Below are 21,819 nucleotides of genomic sequence, written 5' to 3'. Positions count from 1 at the left end.
AGTTTTATTATTAATACTTGTACGAAGGCAGGATCTGTTTTGAAATTCAATTTGACGTTTCACATAAACCGAAGTTTTGGAGCAGAGTTGCCAGTTTTACAATAAATGAAAAATCATATTTTTTCTTAATATTAAAATTGTAAAATATACTATTTAAAAATAATAATAATGAGGTGAATATTTATAAATAAACGGATCGTTGGGATCGTGCATTAATTGCGCAAATTTATGTATATATTAAAATTTCAAGGGGAATGGGAGCTTCAACGATCCTTAAAATTTATATCTCGACTACAACATATGTACTAGCACCACTGTTGAGTTGAGCTTGAAACGAATCAAGAATGAAAAACGAATTTAAATTGATGACTTGTCACCGAGTTCATGCATATCCCGTATGGCCCAGCTAGCAAAGAAGCACTCCAACGAATTACGACGAAGCCAACCTCAGTTCGAGACCCAGGAGATGATAAATTTAAATACGTTCAATTTCAGCCTAATCATATTAGGGTATAAAATGCATACAAATATATAGAATATATAGAAATGGAGAATAGTTTACAACAATGATAATAATATTTTTTCTTCTATTTTGTATGTCCACTGAGACAAATTACGTTTAGAACACATAAAAATACCCTTTTCTCATGATGTCAATGCAAATAAAATCAAAATCAAAATCGAATAGCATTAGCCGACGCATTAGCAATGCTATAAACAGGCTGTGAAATTTGACAGCATAATTTCGCTGCTTTTAAATAGCATCAGTGGGGCTATACAAGTGCTTTCATCATGGCATTACATTGGCACGCTATTTCGCCTTTTGTTGCATTAAGTTGGCATTATATTAGCACAAAATGCTTGTTAGCTTCAAAAGGCTGCATCATACATGAATATGAAGCTATTTTAAAGCAATTTTATAGAGCTTATGGTTACTTGGGTAGTTGCCACTTATGTGCCTTATTGACAGCAGCCACTGGGCTGCGCGACCGCTATCCGATGATTCGGCTCAACGAACGCCGTCGATTGCCAGATCCGCCGAAGATGGGACACGGATGAAAATGATGTGCTGCTGCTTCCACGACCGCCACCACCACCGACCGAAAAAAATTCATCCGCACCACCACCGCTGAAACAGCCGTTGTCACTGGGACCGCTTCTGGACGCCTGGTCCGCTCGCCGTGACATCCAGAATGAAAATGACGCGCGCACGCGAAACACGAGGCTTTTTATACACAGGGAAAACGAAGCAGTGAATCAAAAGGCCCGTACCTTACTGCAATCTGATGTCCGTGTTGGGGATTTATGAACGGAATTGAATTTTTCACCCGGTTTGGAAAGAAACAACATTTTCAATAGTTTAACGTTAATAATTAATAGTATCAATAGAATTGGCAAATTGCTGGAGAGTTTCTGAATCGATTGATAAGCAAATGTCGAAAATCCATCGAAAGATAAAGACGCTATTAGCGTTTGAAATCTATCCTAATTTCGTGACGGTCTCGAATTTGGAAATTCCGGTTTTACACCCTGTATCTGAGTCTTCCCCTTAGACGTAGTTTACGTCAAAACGCCCGTATTTCAAAAACGATGATAGATGGACACTCGGTGTCTTCAGCAATAAAATTCATAATAAATTACACTACAACTTTTCCAAAGACACCATATTTAAAAATCGTTTATTAAACAAGTTACATTTTGCAGCGCCACCTGTGGCAAAAATTGGAACTACAACTTTTCGTCATTCGATGCGCAATATTTTTCTAAAATTTATTCCCAAAGACACCAATGTCGAAAAATAACACCCTGAAGTGGTAAAATAAAAAGTTCACGATTTTAGCCAAACGCACCACTGTGCACTGTTGCAACACTTCCGGTAAAAGCAACACTTCTTCCCTCGCTCTGAACAGCTTTCGCTTTTGGGGTGTCTTTCCCAGAACCAATTTCTGCTTTCTGTGCCTTAAATTTTCGGCAATCGCGACGCAAATGACCGACACGCTTACAAAAGTGACACACGCGAGACTCTTTCGGTTTGTTATCGACTGAACGCATTGCTTTATCCGTTTTCGATCCGGTACCGGCACCTTCGCGCTCCAAACGACACAGATATTCATCCGTCAGTTTGAATTTTAAGATATCCAGCGATATATCTTCGTCTTCGCGGCTGTCCAAAGCCGTAACACCGCACATAGTTTCTTCAGTAATGAAAACTCGTACCGAACGCGTCGTCTTTTGGTGGTACGATTTCAAAGCACTAAACACCGCGTGAGCACTTGCACAGTTTTTAATGAGTGACAGCTGACTGTCCTCAATCAGCAGCACCAAAGTGGCTTTTGCCTTTCGGTCGGCACTCATCGTCTCGGTCTTCCTCATCCGGGACGGGTTCACTCACTACGGTCCACAAGTCTTCCCGCTGCAGCAACATCTCGATACGAATTTTCCCCGTTCGCCAATTTGTGCCATTCAACTTGGCAAAAGCGAAACGGGAATCAGCCATCTTCACGACAAACACACAACTGTACTTTTTCTCACTCGCAACGCTTAACGAACGAGGTTAGGAAAATTTTCCTCCAGCGGTAGCCCCACACTCTGTAGCAGCAGCACACCAACACACGAAAACGCCGCCGAATCTTCGCGATACTTCGTTATTTTCCGACCGGACTATTTCTTCCGCGATTTCTCAAATCCTACTGCTTCCTGGGCCCATAACCTGACGATAATACGACCAGGCGGAGTAGCACAACGGATCAACGAAGCCAGTTTCGGACTTGGTTACGGTGAAATAAAAACACGCGAGCTAACTGTTAATGAATATAATTCGAGTGGAAAAACACTTCCGCACTTGGGAAATGTGCTTTTGGAATGAAAATGAAATGTCAAACATACATAGGGGTGTGAGGGTAAAATCAGCAGTGATTCAAATCGTTCGGGGCTGTCAGTTTGAATATGAATCTGAAACATTCATTTTCCCAGCAGCTGTTCTAGATTCATTTTTTATACCAGTCAAATGTCAAAAAATAAAACTGGTATAACGCTCCGTTCTATTTTCTGCAGATTTGAACCACGATTGAATCACGAGATTCAAATATTTTCCAATTGTTTTGGTGTATGAATGCGTCATTTTATCTACGGATCAATCCACTTTGCAATTACGGCGCCTTTCTTGGCGCCAACATGATGATTTCATTTAATTGAAAATTTGAAAACATGAATAGAACACTGCTGGGGAAACCAGCGAGTTTGTTCTATTTGGCTCCAGATTCAAACTAGAATAGTGGTCGAAAATTTGGAATGAAACTGAATCACTCCTGATTTCACTCTCAGAGTGAAATCGGTTGTACTCAATAGGGGTGCTCGAAAGCACCGTGTTAACAGGGGGTAGTTATCGCTCCTCACAAGGAAGCGGGCGTTCTGTTGAGGAGGAGCGCAGAGAAGAAGAAAACTTTTACGACTTTGTGGATGAAGATCAATACCGATGCTAAGTGCCGGATGAATCAATAAGACAACGAAGCGGTGAAGAAGACGAAGCAGGAGGAGATATTGTAGGAGAAGTGCTGAAACGACTGTGTGCCCAAGTAAAACTCTATGTATTGACTTTGTGTATGTAAAACTACGTGGACTTTGTGTTAACTGTAAATGATGATAGACCTCGAGGAGTAGTGTTGAATGTTGGGCCAGTCTAATTTATGTTTGCGATGTTTGTCATCCCTCACCAGCCCTGTGAATGTACGTTGTTGTTGTCTATTGTATGTATGTAAATAGTAAATAAACGACCACTGCGGAGAGCGAATCGCTTGTGTTTTTCTGTCCACTTACGCGTCCGAAATACCCCGGCGGGAGTGTAGATCGGTTCCGCTGTGTACCGTGGGAAGCCTCAGTGATTACTTCCCACAATTGATTGTATCAGCGCCCCAAAAACCTATCAAAACAAATAACGGAGTGGTCGATCATGATGGTAAACTGATAATGATGAACGATTTATTGTGCACAAATTCAAAAAAAATCCTTGAAACGAGTGCACCCAAATAGACAAGTGAGTTGGAGAGAAGAAGTGCCAAGATATTGTCTGTTTCCTTGGTAACAAAACGCGCCGACCATTTTTTAGGCACTATCAAAATCGTCGCCAACATCTTTATGCTAAAATTAGGTTAGTTTAATTAGAAAATAATGTCAATCTGCATTAAAAACAGGGCTCAATTTTAGGAAATAATGTGATTATTGAGTATATAAAATTTTGTTCACAGTTGATTTGACAGATCTTATGGCCATTTCTGCTGGCGACGATTTTGGCGTCAATTTGCTTTGCGACGATTTCAAATCGTCGCGGCCGATAAGGTGGGAAATTGATAATATTAGCCAATAGGAAGAGAAATACCTGTGAATAGTATGGGTATAATAGGCGAGTATCACAAAAGAAATTTCAAGTGATCCATCAAATTATCGCTGGAAGAAGGATGAATTTCGGAATCAAGTCATGTTATCTGACGAAAGCAAGTACAGCATATTTGAATTAAATGGCCGATGCATGATATGGCAGAAAATGAATACCGTGGACCCCCGGTAATATGACCGCTTTTAATCTGAACACTTTTCAATTTGAACCCCGTTGGTTTGAACATCGTTCAAATTAAAAATGGTTCAAACGTCATTTAGCACGTGGAATCGAGAGAAGAAAAATGAAACATCGTGAAACGGAACGCAGAATCAAAACAAAACAGCAAAGAGAGCGGCCAGAAACCAGTTTTTCTGATGCAAATAGAGTAACCAGAAGTTCAAATTAAAAATGAACCCCGTTAATTTGAATGAGGTACCGTTCAAATTATCGGGGGTCCACGGTATGTTGAGATACAACCGCAGAACCTCTTTTCAGCAGCAAAGCATGGCGGGGGCTTCGTCATGATTTCTGAGGTGCATGAGCACAACCTGTGTGAGAAAATTTCACATTAATGAAGGAATTTTGTATCACAGAATGTTCATCCGCATTTTGAAATAAAATTTGAACGCCAGTGCTGATAAATTAGGCTTACAGGGAACATACATCTTTCGCCATGGTAATTATCTCAAGCACACAGCCCGAAATACTAGGCTGTAGCTACTGTATAATACCCCAATCAACTCAAAACACTTCCTCAGAGCCCATATATGAATCCAATTTAACACCATTCGAAGGTGCTGGACGACAAAATTCGTAAAAGTCAGATTTCCAACAACAATGAATTGAAATTAGCGTTGAAAGAAGAATGGGAGAAAATTTCGTCCCCGTCACGACTAATTTGGTCAGTTCCATGTCACAAGAACTACAAGCCGTCATAGATACACAGGGGAATCCAACGAAATATTGAATTCTATTCTACAACTCCCGTTTCGTTTCAAAAGTACGCCAAACCTGAATAGACGAATACTTTTTGAGCCCATATTTAATGAATTGTTATGTTTTGTTACCTTTGTTTTTGCTATTGTTTTTTTTGTGTTTGATTTTTAATGATAAGGATGAATTATGTATTGATTTATTTTTGAGATCTTACTAGATTCCATTTTTGAGATTTTCTAGAAAACACACATCAAGACCACAGACAAACAGACATAACCCATTGGACATTCAGTCACCACATTCATCGTCGTTCAAACACTTACGACATCTGTTGATTTCAGTTAGTTGGGCAAATCACGAACCAGATGGCGGTAGTGAGCAAACGTCAACCTAGAGCAAATCGGATGCGCGCGCCACAAGTGATCAATTGGCCAACTAATGATTAATTGAATTGATGAGTAAATCAGTGAGCGATTGATATTTGTCAAGTGTTATGTTTGTTTGTCTGTGTCAAGACGATTACTTTTTGTGCTCACTGTATACGTTTATTTACATATACAGTATTTACCCCCGCTAATAGCGGGGGTATACTGTACACAGCAAAAAAAAATGTAATCCGCTAATCCGACAAATATATGGCCGAACTATAGATAGTAGAATCTATCAGGCTACTGACATCCTATTGTTTAGCCCATCGCCAGATCGTAGCCAGGATGTCCTGGGCTATAATTTTTTTTCATACTGCGTTTCAATGATGACAGCGGTCTATGTCTATTGATGATGATGACACCGCGCTTGTCACCGGGTCGGAATCTATAGATGAGCGAAAGCATGGCTGAGTCGATTTTTTTGACCGTGCACGCGCGCATATGACGTCACAGCCCTTAACATTTTCATTGAGATCGTGATGTCATGCTCGTTTGGAGACACGTTTGACAGTTCGTTTGGAGACAGAGGATTTATCTTCGCTCATCTATATATTCCACTATCTATAGGCCGAACTACCGGGGTTTCTCTCGTTAATCCGACTGTCAAATCCATACAAAATGAACCAAAACAAAATCACGGCACAAATTTGAAAACTGACAGCACAATTTTATTATCAAATTAGACAAAATGACAGTTCAAAAATTTGCAAATAACCCAGGTAACCATTAGCACTATATTTCGCCTTTTCGGCTATATAGGGCTATTATAGAGCCAGTATAAAGCTCGTTAGCTCTGTGATAGCGTTATAGTCGCACGTACGGCTTGTTTAAATGCTTACGGTTACTTGGGAACCCTACTCGCAGAGCAAGATTACTTTTGACAGATATTGAAGCCATTTTGATAGATGTTTTGTTGGTATTGCTGATCAGCACCAGCCATTCGTAACCGGGGGATTTCATAATTTCCGAACTGTCACTTTTAAGTTGAATTTGATTTTAATTCGTGAATCGGTGGTTTAAACTTTTTCCGTCCTACCGATAACCTCCGATAACTACCGATTTTTCTACAGTTGTGACGAAGTCGACGCAGTCGTCACTGGAGTTTCGGGTGTAAGAGCTACTTATTTCTCCGTGTGAGGAGACGTTTTTCGCAAATGCACGCCGGCTTGGTGATTCCTCGAAACTACTTGTTTCTCCTGTTAGGGAGAGACCTTTTCGATCCAAGGAACCGGGTTGTGACGACCTCGCTGGACTGTCACTAATTTTCTGGGTGCAGGAGCTACTTCTTTCTCCGGTTAGGGAGATGTCCTTCGCAAATGCACACCGCGAGGTTACTTTCCCAAGGAACTACTTGTTACTCCTGTTACAGAGCAACTTGTTTCGATCCAAGGAACCAAACCATATACTCCTTGTTTCTCCTTTACGGAGAGACGTTTTCGAGTCAAGCAGGGAAGTTGAAGACCGGAGTTTCGAAATTCTAATTAAAGAATCAGGAGTAAAACATCGAACTTAATTTTATTTGAAACATTCACAGGGGTAAGGGTCTTACTTCTACATGATACATTAGTGATTTACAATTTAGAAATATTTGGGTCACATTTTGCTCTCTTTGGGGCATTAGTGATTAATCTACGAATATTTTCTATTTCACTCATTACAACTATTCTTCAATGTGTGGTGATCTTCCACGTTGCGCCTAATGTAACTCTTGAATGTGTGGTGATCTACCACTTGTATAATAGTATTGAGCTTATTAACTAACGCCTATCCAGATCTGGTAATTATCCTTATTCGATTCTCTTTCGCTTGCTCTTACGGCCAGATCGGGAAGGGCTCACAATTTAAGGCGCGGCTTATCTTCTATGATTGCATAACATTAGCTTCTTAGGATTGAAAAACATTTGTATCGTTCCTGCCAAAGGACTGCATTCTGGCAGGACGAAAGAGAAAGGAAAATGTTTATTGCCACATGCGCCTACGCGTGGGCGTGTTTATCGCCTAATCTGTGTGCGATACTCGTTCCTAGCTGTCCTTATGTAAATTAGTTATGCCTTTTTCCGCTCTACTTATCACTTACAGTTTCTTAATATGACATCAACATCGGTATGGCTTAGACCAACGCGTTGCAATGCTGGGTGCAACGGCGTGATTGATTTTATGATGAACTAATTTTGTTCGCGCAGCGACATTCCGGAGCCCGTAAAACGCTAGGTTTACTCAAATTTGCTCATTAATCCGCGAAAATAAATTTGGGTAGAATGGAGCGCTGGGCTTGTCCAAATTTTCTTGAACGACTTCTACTTCGTGTTGCGGTGGATTTTCATTTTTATTATTTTGTGTTTCTGTTCTTTTCATAGCATTTCTATGAGAAAGAAAACTTGTTAAAGAATCCCAAAATGATGCAAGTAGTTGCCATCCCAAACCATATAGGGTGTATGTCCCTATATCCATCTCAATAAGCAAGCTAACATATCATAATCGTCTATTATGTGATAAACACAAATGTATTGCTCAAATAAATATCAAAACCGTGATTGCTAACAATCGACGGATTATCTGCATTTAGAAAATGATGCAATTTTCTTCCACAATTAAACTAATAATCGTTCAAAACTACCATCGAATTGAACATATATCCATCTCACCGTAAAATTTTCATCTCAACTGAATTGCGACTAGTGTACCGATATCCATCTTATTTTTAATTGCTCAACATTTACTTCACACTACTGTAGCTCTTGCACAGACTCATATAGATATATTCTTATAACCCACACATGAGCGATTTTCTTGAATAGCAAATGACATTATCAATTGATTTGTTTATCGTATTCCAAAGGAAAGACCGACAACAACAAAGTTCATGAAGTAATTTAAAAATATGTCGATCTCCAACAAGCACTCACACATGGCCGAGTTGCGCATGCGCATCGCGATGCCGTGCAAACAAGCTGGCTGTGATGCCAAAGTTTAAAAATAAACTGTGCGCACAATTTACTTTGAAATTTAGGGCATATATTTTGAGCAAAATTATGTCAAATAGATGATGATTATGGTGCTCTGACGTTTGAAAAAAATATTCAAATCTAAATTTAACACAATATTGTCATTTTACTCAATGTATCATAGTAGAAATATTCTTTCAAAACGATTTCATAGACTTGAAAACTGGCACCTCTGTGCTGCTAGGAGAATAGTAAAATGAGATGTATATACGAACAAAGTTATTTTGTTGGATGAAAAAAATTCATCCCATAGTTTTTGTAACATTCTGAGGCAGTTTTTTAACTTTAAATTAGTGAAACAGTGAATTCAAACTCTAAATTAGGTTGTGCGCGGTCATTTGTTGTGGAAAATGTAGTGATTATATTGTAAAAAGGTGAAAAAGTTCGGTGCTAAAAAGTGCTATTCAGCTAGTACGAATGTGCTGGTAAGACAAATAACGTTGTATGAAGGTAAGATTTTCTTCCTACATGGAAAATACTCGACGTTTTATTGGAAATTACGCTTTGAAAAGGTGATTCTCGTAAATATAAGTTGGAAAAGATATAATTTAAACCCGTGGTAATGTGTTTCATTAGTTTTTTTTATTCGATCTGTGATTATTTAGACTGGTATGCTGAGTTGAAATTTGATGAGTATCGAATGAGATGGACATAGGGGCTGAGATGGACATGGGAACAGATACCCTATGTCATATAATATGCGCCCGTGCATAATAGTGTCAATCGTAAATTTAATTATTCTTCCTATCATGTATATACCAATAAAGGTAGAAGTTATGTTTCCCAACCAGGTTGACCATGAGAGTAACTTAGACCAATATTTTTCAAAAACATTTTCAATTATTCGATCCGATATCAAAGCATCAAAACGGAATCCTTGAAAATCTGGTCGCTCTCCGACCAAAATTTTATGTAAAACATTAGATGCTGCTCTTTTATCACCCTGTTCATAGATCATGTTTCTCATCTTGATCACGCTTTCTGCGTCATAAACACCACTTTGTATTAGGTTTGGAAGATGAGTATAAGTCCACGTGGTTATTAAATCTGTAGTTAGCTTTAACGGCGACGTGGTTTCTCTTATCCGTCCGTCGGTGGTGTACCATCTTCCACCTATTTGAAACTTGGCCGGAAGAAGAGGTGTACAATCAATCTGTGTACCTCTATTTTGCAGTACGTGGCTTACTGGTGCTATAAACATGGAAAGATTGTTATAAGTTACAGGTATTTCCTGATAACAATTCTCGTCAGACCTGGGAGTTACATAAACTGGTTTGCATTCCAATACGTGCAAAACTTCTCCTGCCACCACAGCGGTGTATCCAGATCGTTTTATGATACTGGTTACAAATTCTGTAGGGTTGAGACGTGCCAGTGTTAATTTGGTTTCCATCAGTGTTTTGTCTACTTTACACATTTCGGTCATAACCGTGCTGTAAAGTTCCGACATGCTTTTCCCAATATAGTTTTCTACTAGGGTTATTTTGGAATTGAAATATGTAAATAAATCAAAGTTTCTACCCGTCGTAGATTTCCTTTTGAAAGGAGAGTTGAAGCCTACCACTTCAACAATAACGATACGAGGATGATCGGTCATAAAACCTAAGTGCCCACAAATTTTGTCTTTTCCCTAGCTCTAATAGAGAACAGATGTGTGTCTGAAATTGTGCTATAGACGGCGTTTGAGATTTTGTTATGTTTATCCCTTTTTTCGTTTTGGGTTCGATTTACCAAACCCTCATAAATTACCTCGTATTCTGATTCTTCACATCCGTTGTTGGAGACGGCGTCCCATGTTATGTATCCGTCTTCCGAATCTAAACATTTTCCTTGAGAAAATCTGCATGTGAGACCGTTTCTTAAGTGTATAACATCATTTTCATGATCTACAACTGCCATGTAATCTCGCAATGTGATCTCATACTCGTAATAAACCAAGGCATCTTCCCAAGTATATTTTGGAGTTCGGTAGGTGCCTCCTTTACAGTGGCTTCCCCAAACTGATCCCACTATCAGTGCCTCTCCGCGAGTGGTAGCATTGCGTTTCAATTCGCGCAGTTGATGATCGTAAGCTAATTTAATTATGCCTAGCTGATGTGATAAAATGACATTCTTCGGATGTGAACTCTTTCACAATGTATTCATAGCCGCGTTCATATTCTGAAGTGTGAGAATGCATTCCGCAATGCTTAATCCTCCTCTTGGCTATTACTTTACATTGATAGGCCTTGACTTCACTTTTAACACTCCTCTGCAATACTTGTATTTGCAATTCGCTTGTCGACAAGTTGTTCGAGGGTGGTATACATGAAGCTACATCTAACAGGGAGTAGCTCGTAAGATTGACCTCCGGATTTCCGCAATCAAAGGCTATCAATCCAGATCCATCGAAGGATATCGCGCTTCCCAAAAGAGCACATACAAAGTACAATATAACCATCATGCTTGTCCAATTTACGGCTCGTATCCTTTTCTTTGTTATCTTGGGCTTTGGTTTTGCGATAGCCGCAGCAATTTGTTTGACCCTTTCGATATCAACGCATTTTCTTTTACCGTACTCGTACCCTTCCGGTAATTTGTTAATTGCCCCGACAAATTTATTGCACTCAGAAACATTTTCAGAGGGCGCTTTCCGCTTATTTGACCTTTTCTTTTCGGCTTGTCTTCGGAGGTAGTAACGTCATCTGGTGGTAGTACATCCAATACCGCCAGTTTGGCTACCGGACGAGTAAATTCGCCCGTTGCCGTTTTAACTACCGCTGATCGAATTTGACCTTCTTTCGATGGGTGGACTTTAATGATCATTCCCTTTCGCCATCTTGCCTTTTGATCGTCGTCAGCGATCATAACGATGTCGCCAACCTTAATGTTGTTAACTTCTTCAGCCCACTTTGATCTTTTGGCCAGGGAGGGAAGGTATTCGTGCAACCACCGATCCCAATAATTCTTTGCCATATGTTGTACCCTTTTCCACTGCTGTCGGTTCGCTTCAGGTTTAGAAGTATCATTTAATGATGGTTCCGCTCCACCAGCACATCCAATCAAAAAATGGTTTGGAGTGAGTGGTTCGTCATCGGTTGCATCCAATGATATAGCGGTAAGAGGTCTGCTGTTTATGATACCTTCAATTTCGGTTAGCAAAGCTCTAAATGCGTATTCTGACATGGTTTCATTAGGTAAAAGGCTCTTGACTTCCTTTACCATTCTTTCCCATGCTCCACCAAAATGTGGTGCTGCTGGGGATTAAATTGCCATCTTATTCCCTCTGATGCTAGTCTATGTTGGATTTTTGCCATCTCGTTATTAGCTCCTACAAAGTTGGTACCATTATCGCTATAAAGGAATTTAATTCGTCCCCTTCTACTCTGTATAGAATTCAGGCTTAGCAAAAGCATCCGCGCTTAGATTATGGGCAAGGTCCAAATATACCGCCCGCGTAGTCATGCAAGTAAACAAGACTCCCCATCTCTTTTCAGTACGTCTCCCAATAGATACGTTATAGGGTCCGAAGTAATCTACTCCGGTATGAGTGAAGGGTTTCACATATGGTTGTAGCCGACATTCTGGTAACGGTGCCATCTTTGGTATATTTATCTTGGCATTTTCGTTTTTGCAATGTTGGCATTTATTTTTATTCTTTTCATCCCAGAATCAATATTTACTATATGGTACTTTTGTTGTATGGCTGCCACTGCCGTTTTTGTTTTCTGGTGTTTGAATTCCTCATGCTTGTTTTTCAATATGAGGTCCGATACAATATGTTTAGCCGGTAAGATGTACGGATACCTGGCAGAATATGGTATGCATTCTGCGTTTTTGTATCGTGTTTCCGATTTCATGGTGCCATTCTTATCCAAGAATGGTGTGAGTGTACGAATCGGACTCGATTTATCAACTGTTCGCTTGGTGCTTAAATCCATCATTTCATTAGGGAAAGCTTCCCATTGAGTTTTTTGTATAAGCAATATCTCAGCTTCCTCTAAGTCTTCAGCTGAGATGATCATATCAACGGTGACTTTTCTAATGTTGGCCTTTAATTTTCCCAAATATTTGAGTGCTCCACTCACGGCTCGTTTTAAGCGTGTCCAATCAGAGCACCATTGGATATTTATCCAATCCAGATCTGGTTTAAAGGTTTGCATTGTTGCAAGAACAGGACGTAATTCCTCATGGCTTAAATCGTCCGAGAAATCGTATTTAGTCACGTGTCCCCAATTTTCTTCCTTAAGCGTTAGAAATGAAGGACCTTTAATCCATGTTGTTTTCGCATTAGTAATTTTGGTACCTTCATCTGCGGGATTAGAATTCGATTTTATGTACTTCCATTGAGATCCCAGCGTACTCTCTAGTATCTCTCCTATCCGATATTGTACAAATTGCTTGTACTTGCGAGTTTCTGATTTTATCCAGCTAAGTACAGTTTTGGAGTCTGACCAAAGGGTAACACTATTAATCTCTACTCTTATTTCCTGTAGAACTGTATTGTGAAGTCTTGTTCCTAATACAGCCGCTTGAAGCTCCAAACGTGGTACAGACATAATCTTAGTAGGAGCTACCTTGGATTTACCCACGACTATTGTTACATCAATATCGTCGCGACATATAGTTCGCATGTAAATGACTGCTGCGAATGCGTGTAATGATGCATCGCAAAATACATGAAGTTCTCGTCTGATGGGATTTTTAAAATGAGAGTAGCATCTTGGAATTCTGATGTTAGTAATGGAAGATAGTCTATTTAGCCAAATATTCCATTTTTTGGATAAATCGTTTGAGATTTTATCATCCCACCCTATTCCGAGTCGCCAGATATCTTGCATTAGTATCTTCGACTCGATTGTTATATGTGCTATCAAACCCAACGGGTCGTACACACTCATTATAAATGATAAGACTTGCCGCTTCGTAGGTTCATTAGTGGGTTCACTAGGAAAGTTTATTCTGAACAAGAAGTTATCTTTCCGAATGTCCCAATACATTCCTAGAATTTTATCGTAGTCGCCTTCTTCATCATCTAATTTAATCTCCTTCAAAGGCGACACTCTGTCGCTTGGTAATTGATCGAGCAATGATTTTGAATTAGAAATAAAATTTCTCATTCTGAAATTACCTTCGTCATGAATTCTAATAACATCGGACACGATGTTTACAGCTTCACTTAAATCATCGAAACTGTCTAAGTAATCATCTACATAGTGATTCTTTAATATCGCGTCCACTGCTTTTGGACATTCGTCCTTATATTTTTGGGCATGATTATTCTTTACGAATTGCGCGCAAGCAGGAGAACATGTAGCCCCAAATGACATGACTTGCATTTCGTAGAATTCGAGTCTAACATTGGATTTTTCCCTGGAGATAATTCTTTGGGACCCTCGATCCTCTTGTCTAATTCCAATGCGATGGAACATTTCTTGTATATCCCTGCGACGGCAATGCTTCCTTCTCGAAATCTGATTTTATCCCGAGAGATGATTCCGTCATATCGGGTCCAGAAAGTAACTGAGAATTTAATGATACGCCGTCGACTTTGGCAGCTGCATCAAACACCATTCTCGGTTTCGATTTGTTCTTATTTATAGTTATAAAGTGTGGTAGATAGAAGGTCTTACTATTCTCAATCATGTACTCTTTTGGACTCAACTTTCTTAGATATCCTTTTTGATATATTCCTCAATTTTGTCATGATACCAGATTCTTAAATCATTATCACGCTCAAGTTTCTTTTCTTGCTGTAAGAATCGACTTAAAGCTGTTTGAAAGCTACTAGGAAGTTTCACATCATCAGTCTTCCACAGTAAACCTATTTCATAGCCTTTATCCGTACGTGTGAGAGTGTCGTTCATAATTTTTAAGGCTCTCTCATCGGACTTTGAAACTAATTCCGTCGATGGTACTTTTACCCCAAAGGCCTCTGTTGAGAAATATGCGGACATTATTTCTTTCATGGATTCTTCCTCTTCCTCCACCTCGTTGAGTACAAAGACATGGTTGAGAGCCGAAAATTATTATTATTTGTGCAACCGTACAAGACCCACCCTAGTCTAGTATTGGATGCCAGTGGCTCGTTGAACTTACCAACTCTATCTTCGATGCTTCTAAAGAGATAAGCGTGTGGAAGCCCCAATAATATTGTGGGAGTTGCGTTATCGTAGGATTCTATGTCTAATCCTTCAATATGAGGATAACGTCCCTTTAATTGTTCATAATTTAGAGATTGCTTTGGCAGGGAAAGTTTTCTTACTGTGCAAAGATCCTTCAAAGTAAAATACCTCCCGTTTGATCCATTAACTCTAAGCTTGATAATCTCACTATTATCATCTTCTTGAACTTCTCCGTTAGTCCAAGCCAAGGATATCTTCTGTTTTGAACCTTTCGCTTCTAATTCATCAGCTGTTCCTGATGAATTAGACTAATAGAAGAGCCTGAATCAAAGAATATGTGAGTATTGATTTTATGCTCACCATTAGATAATGTAACTGGAAGTATAGGGTAATATACCTTTTGGGTTCTCCTCGAGTGATAATTTATATTTCCTTTCACAGTTTCGACTTTATCTTTACCCCCTGGGTTTTCGTGAAGCAAACGATGGTGTCTAACAGCACATCCATCTATATTGCATACGGTTTTATTTCGGCAATCTATTACTCTGTGGTTCGGGCTGCAACAGGAGAAGCAAAGCTTCTTCTCCACTGCGAACAACCTTCGCTTGTTCACAGGCATCTTCTTAAAATCGGTACAATCTACCAATTTATGGTTTTTGTTACATTTGGGACATTTCCGTGGCGGTAACTTATGGAAGTTTACACGATCGGATTTCCCCGGTTTGTTGACTCCTCATTACCCTTCAACTTTTCCGCCAACAACATAGTGGCTAATGTTTCATGTGGTTTCAACCAATCATAGAAATCATTAAGGGTGAGTGCAACGTATGGGTTCATTAATGAGGACAATTCTTTTTCTTCATTTACGTGCATCAACCACTTTTGATGCAAATTAGAAGGCAATTTATTTGCTAAGTCTCTAATTAACCGCTGATCGTTCAAGTATTCTGTACGATTTAATGTAGTCATGTTGACAACCAAATTTCCCACTGCGGAGATGAAATCAATCATAGTTTGGGGATTTTCAAATCTAGGATTTCTTGTCGTAAGAACATCCTGCAGTAATCCTGTGTATATAAGTTCTATATTCCCAAATCGGTTTTCAAGTTTATTGATTATGACCCCACATTATCGGGGTTCTAACAAGAGCGCATTGACTGCACGCAATGCCTCTCCTTTAAACTCTTTTGGAGCCGTGTTCGATTCTCCAAGTCCGAGAAGTTGCCCTGTTTAGTGGTCTCCAAGAAAATTTTCTTAAAGCTGGACCAAGTTTTGTAGTTACCATCAAAATATGGTAACTCTATCATAGACTGTCTAGCAATATCCTTTTCGATAGCCGTTTGCCCATGGATGTTGATGTCGTTAACCTTTCGGATTAGAGCTTCAAAATTTCTACTTGTGGCTCTATTTTATTTATGCCTTTCAACTGTTGGATCTGATCCTTCAGTGTTTGGATTTCTAATTTTATTTTGGCACATTTGGCACAAGACCAAGGTTCTTCTTTTAACGGTCTATGTTTTAAATTTACGCACATAAGGTGAAACCAGCGACTACAATCGTCGCAGGCCACCATTACATCCTTATCATCCTTACCCTGACATAAGCCACAATGGCCATTCTTGTTAATCTCAAATTGGAAATCCATTCCAACGTTTGTATATAAATTTTCTTTAATTTGACTCACTTGACTCCTTTCCTGGTTAACGAATGTCCTCTTGGTTGGAACTTGATGGTCTGACGTGCTCCTTCCTTGTACCGTCCCAGACTAGGCCCTATCGGTCGGGCGGTTAGTCGACAGTATTGATGAGCTGGTCACACCGGTCAGCTGGCCTGCTCCGAGGCGGGAGCTGATCCGATGGTTTAAGGTGCGCACCCGTATAGCTAGCCTAACGCCGAGGCGGAAGCTTACACGGTTGCGGTTTTTCTTTCTATGTGATAACCACTATCGTCTAGCGGGCTGGCCTGCACCGAGGCGGGAGCCCGTTACTGCTACTATGTTGCGTGCACCGTACGACGGACCTTCACCTGAAGTGTCGTTAAGGATGCGGTTCCGACGGATTCCGAAGGCGTACTCCTCCTGTGCTTTTGTTCCAAGTGCACTGTTGTTCACCTTCTGGCCCAGCGAAGGGGTTTATACTTCGTGATGTTCTGCCGGTGTGTCCTTTCTTCGGTAGTCCCGGGCCACAATGTAATGGTGTATGTTCTTGTCTCACTCAGAACTTCTGCTGACAACGGTATCCGCATCCACCTTTGGTGCGCTGGAGTTTGTCTTACAAGACTCACTTGACGATCTATCTCGTTGAAATATTCGATCATGTAACGAACCTCGTCTTCCAACGTGGTCATTACTCGGTTCACTTGATTCACTTGGCCCAACTGGCCTACCACGGTTCACTTGGCTTACTGCCTACACGACTGATTCTTCTGGCGATCAGTACACCGTTGGCGCGAAGCCTACTTGGCTTATTGACTACACTTGGCCCAACTGGCCTTCCGCGGTTCACTTGGCTTACAGCCTACACGACTGATTCTTATGGCGATCAGTACACCGTTGGCGCGAAGCCTGCTTGGCTTATTGCCTACACTTGGCCCAACTGGCCTTCCGCGGTTTCTCAGTTAGATTTCGACTAACTGGAAGCTCTTGGCTTACTGCCTACACTTGGCCCAACTGGCCTTCCGCGGTTCACTTGGCTTACTGCCTACACGACTGATTCTTATGGCGATCAGTACACCGTTGGCGCGAAGCCTGCTTGGCTTATTGCCTACACTTGGCCCAACTGGCCTTCCGCGGTTTCTCAGTTAGATTTCGACTAACTGGAAGCTCTTGGCTTACTGCCTACACTTGGCCCAACTGGCCTTCCGCGGTTCACTTGGCTTACTGCCTACACGACTGATTCTTATGGCGATCAGTACACCGTTGGCGCGAAGCCTGCTTGGCTTATTGCCTACACTTGGCCCAACTGGCCTTCCGCGGTTTCTCAGTTAGATTTCGACTAACTGGAAGCTCTTGGCTTACTGCCTACACTTGGCCCAACTGGCCTTCCGCGGTTCACTTGGCTTACTGCCTACACGACTGATTCTTATGGCGATCAGTACACCGTTGGCGCGAAGCCTGCTTGGCTTATTGCCTACACTTGGCCCAACTGGCCTTCCGCGGTTCACTTGGCTTATTGCCTACACGACTGATTCTTATGGCGATCAGTACACCGTTGGCGCGAAGCCTACTTGGCCTATTGCCTACACTTGGCCCAACTGGCCTTCCGCGGTTTCTCAGTTAGATTTCGACTAACTGGAAGCTCTCAATTCCTGACGATGATTCGCCCTCCGAGGTCCTCTCTGGAGCCACCAAAATGTGACGAAGTCGACGCAGTCGTCACTGGAGTTTCGGGTGTAAGAGCTACTTATTTCTCCGTGTGAGGAGACGTTTTTCGCAAATGCACGCCGGCTTGGTGATTCCTCGAAACTACTTGTTTCTCCTGTTAGGGAGAGACCTTTTCGATCCAAGGAACCGGGTTGTGACGACCTCGCTGGACTGTCACTAATTTTCTGGGTGCAGGAGCTACTTCTTTCTCCGGTTAGAGATGTCCTTCGCAAATGCACACCGCGAGGTTACTTTCCCAAGGAACTACTTGTTACTCCTGTTACAGAGCAACTTGTTTCGATCCAAGGAACCAAACCAAAAAGTCCTTTTTGATACTACTTGTTTCTCCTTTACGGAGAGACGTTTTCGAGTCAAGCAGGGAAGTTGAAGACCGGAGTTTCGAAATTCTAATTAAAGAATCAGGAGTAAAACATCGAACTTAATTTTATTTGAAACATTCACAGGGGTAAGGGTCTTACTTCTACATGATACATTAGTGATTTACAATTTAGAAATATTTGGGTCACATTTTTGCTCTCTTTTGGGCATTAGACGATCCCCACCAGTGCGTAAATAAAGCCAAAATAGCAACCTCTATCATGACGCGAACTCGCACCGGTCGTTGGTAAACGGGTTTGGGAAATGTAAACGCAACCTACGGTGAATAGCGAGTTGGCAAATTTGGCGACCCGCTCCAACCGTTGCCAAACCATCACACGGAAATATAGAGTAACGCATAAATAAAAAATGTGCCGTCTTCTGAAAAATTGTTCGGTTATTCATCATCAAAACCATTGTGATGGAGGTCAGTTTAGTTTGGATTTCAACTGATTGGCGGCGCTAGTGCATATGAAATAACCTGATAGGTTAGATATCTCGAAATCTGGAATTTTTAGAATATTGGCGTCTTCTACAAAGTTGTTCGGGTGGTCAAAACCATCATGACGAAAACAAGTTTAATTTGAAATACAACCGCTTGGCGGCGCTAGTGAATAACCTTAAAGGTTAGATATTTCGATAGTTGAAATCTTAAGAATATTGCCGTCTTCTACAAAGTTGTTCGGATGATTAAAACCATCATGACGAAAGCAAGTTTAGTTAATAATACAACCGCTTGGCGGCGCTAGTGTATTGGAAATAACCTGATAGGTCAGGTATCTCAAAATATGTAATTTTATAGAATATTGCCGCCTTCTACAAAGTTACTCGGGTGGTCAAAACCATTATGACCAACGCAGGTTTAGGGCCGATGCCCACGTAGCGTTTTTTCAACGCTGCGTGCACACGGCGTTAAAAGGACGCATGTGTGCGTCGGGAAAAAGCGGTAACGCAGCGTCGCCGCACCAATGCACACCTGCGTTTTTTCAACGCCACGTGCACGCAGCGTTGAAAAAACGCTACGTGGGCATCGGCCCTTAGATTAAGATATAACCGCTTGGTGGCGCTAGTGTATAAGAAATAACCTGCTAGGTTAGATATTTCGAAAACTGAATTTTTTTAGAATATTGCCATATTCCACAAAGTTGTTCGGGTGGTGAAAACCGTCATGATGCAAACAAGTTTAGTTTTAAACACAATCGCTTAGCGGCGCTAGTGTATAAGAAATAAACTGATAGGTTAAATATCTCAAAATCTGGAATTTTCAGAATATTGCCGTATTCTACAAAGTTACTTGACATAAGACGAGTTCGTACAATTCCATTTAATTCCACCACTTGCTTGTACCTTTGACAGATACTTATTTCGACTTCTACAGTAAGGCCATCTTCAGTGTCTCGTACTTGACTCGATTCGACTCAACTCGAGCGCCAACGAGTATTGCGGTTTCAAACGAAACTTCTGGTTTTGACTACCCTTTTAAATCTTACATAATAACCAACCTAAAAGATAATTCGGATAACTTTGTAGAAGATGGCCACTTTCTAACTCTAACGGATTTAGAAATATTTAACCTAACAGAAAAATATATTAAGCTCGTTTAGTGGAATGTATTAAACCGTCTAAGACGAATTAAGTACTGTCCATTTAATTCCACCAGTTAATTTTCGTCATCTTTGCAGATACGTATTTCGACCACAACTGTGTGGTCGTCTTCAGTGTCTTGTACTTGACTCGACTTGTCGAGTCGAGTCAAGTACAAGACACTGAAGACGACCTCACAGTTGTGGTCGAAATACGTATCTGCAAAGATAACGAAAATTAACTGGTGGAATTAAATGGACAGTACTTAATTCGTCTTAGACGGTTTAACCTAACAGGTTATTTCTCATACACTAGCGCCGCTATGCGTATGAATTCCAAACTAAACTAGTCTCCATCATAAATGTTATGGCAACCCGAACAACTTTGTAGAAGACAAAATCTTTCTAAGTCTTATAGATCTCGAGATATCCATCTCACTCAATTATTGCATATAAGCTAGCGCCACCTAGCAGATGTGTGTCTAGCTAATCTGATAATCACAAAATGCATTACGCACATACTTATATTACAAAAGTTGGAGCGCGTTCTGAAAGATTTGAAAATAAATAATAATTTTTTCCTGATTTTATTTATTTCCGTGTTTGCCTCAATAGCACCCGGATATTCACCACCGGTGCGAAGCATGATTGCACTTCAACAACCTTGATAGAAACAACCGGTGCGAGAACAAGTGCATAAATAAAATATGAACGCATTTCGTTCCTATACTAGACACTCATTTGGATACACATCGGTGGGGATCGTCTTAGTGATTAATCTACGAATATTTTCTATTTCACTCATTACAACTATTCTTCAATGTGTGGTGATCTTCCACGTTGCGCCTAATGTAACTCTTGAATGTGTGGTGATCTACCACTTGTATAATAGTATTGAGCTTATTAACTAACGCCTATCCAGATCTGGTAATTATCCTTATTCGATTCTCTTTCGCTTGCTCTTACGGCCAGATCAGGAAGGGCTCACAATTTAAGGCGCGGCTTATCTTCTATGATTGCATAACATTAGCTTCTTAGGATTGAAAAACATTTGTATCGTTCCTGCCAAAGGACTGCATTCTGGCAGGACGAAAGAGAAAGGAAAAATGTTTATTGCCACATGCGCCTACGCGTGGGCGTGTTTATCGCCTAATCTGTGTGCGATACTCGTTCCTAGCTGTCCTTATGTAAATTAGTTATGCCTTTTTCCGCTCTACTTATCACTTACAGTTTCTTAATATGACATCAACATCGGTATGGCTTAGACCAACGCGTTGCAATGCTGCCCGCTCGGAAAGATATTCTAGACTTCTACCGTGATATCTCTGAGACAAAAAATTAGTCTCCTAGATATTTTTCTTCGATGTCTAGAACCTGTCAGACATCAAATCCGCCTCAAATGCAACAACCGTTTCTACCTCAAATTTACGGCGAATAAACCGTTTGAACCGATAGGGATTTGACAGATAGAATCTCTTCGATATTTCTTAGACATCTCTTAGACACGGGTACCATCATTCTAGTAGATTTTTGCTAGATATAATGGAGACAAGGGTACCTGAATATATACTTCTTCTTCTTTACTTTTTTTTTGGAATTTTCGATTTGTTGACATAATATTATCTAAAATTGAAAAGCTGGAAAGTTCA

Source organism: Armigeres subalbatus, chromosome 3, assembly GCF_024139115.2.
Source record: "Armigeres subalbatus isolate Guangzhou_Male chromosome 3, GZ_Asu_2, whole genome shotgun sequence".
Lineage (NCBI taxonomy): Eukaryota > Metazoa > Arthropoda > Insecta > Diptera > Culicidae > Armigeres > Armigeres subalbatus.
The sequence above is the reverse complement of the archived record's forward strand: the minus strand, read 5'-3'. Positions refer to the sequence as shown.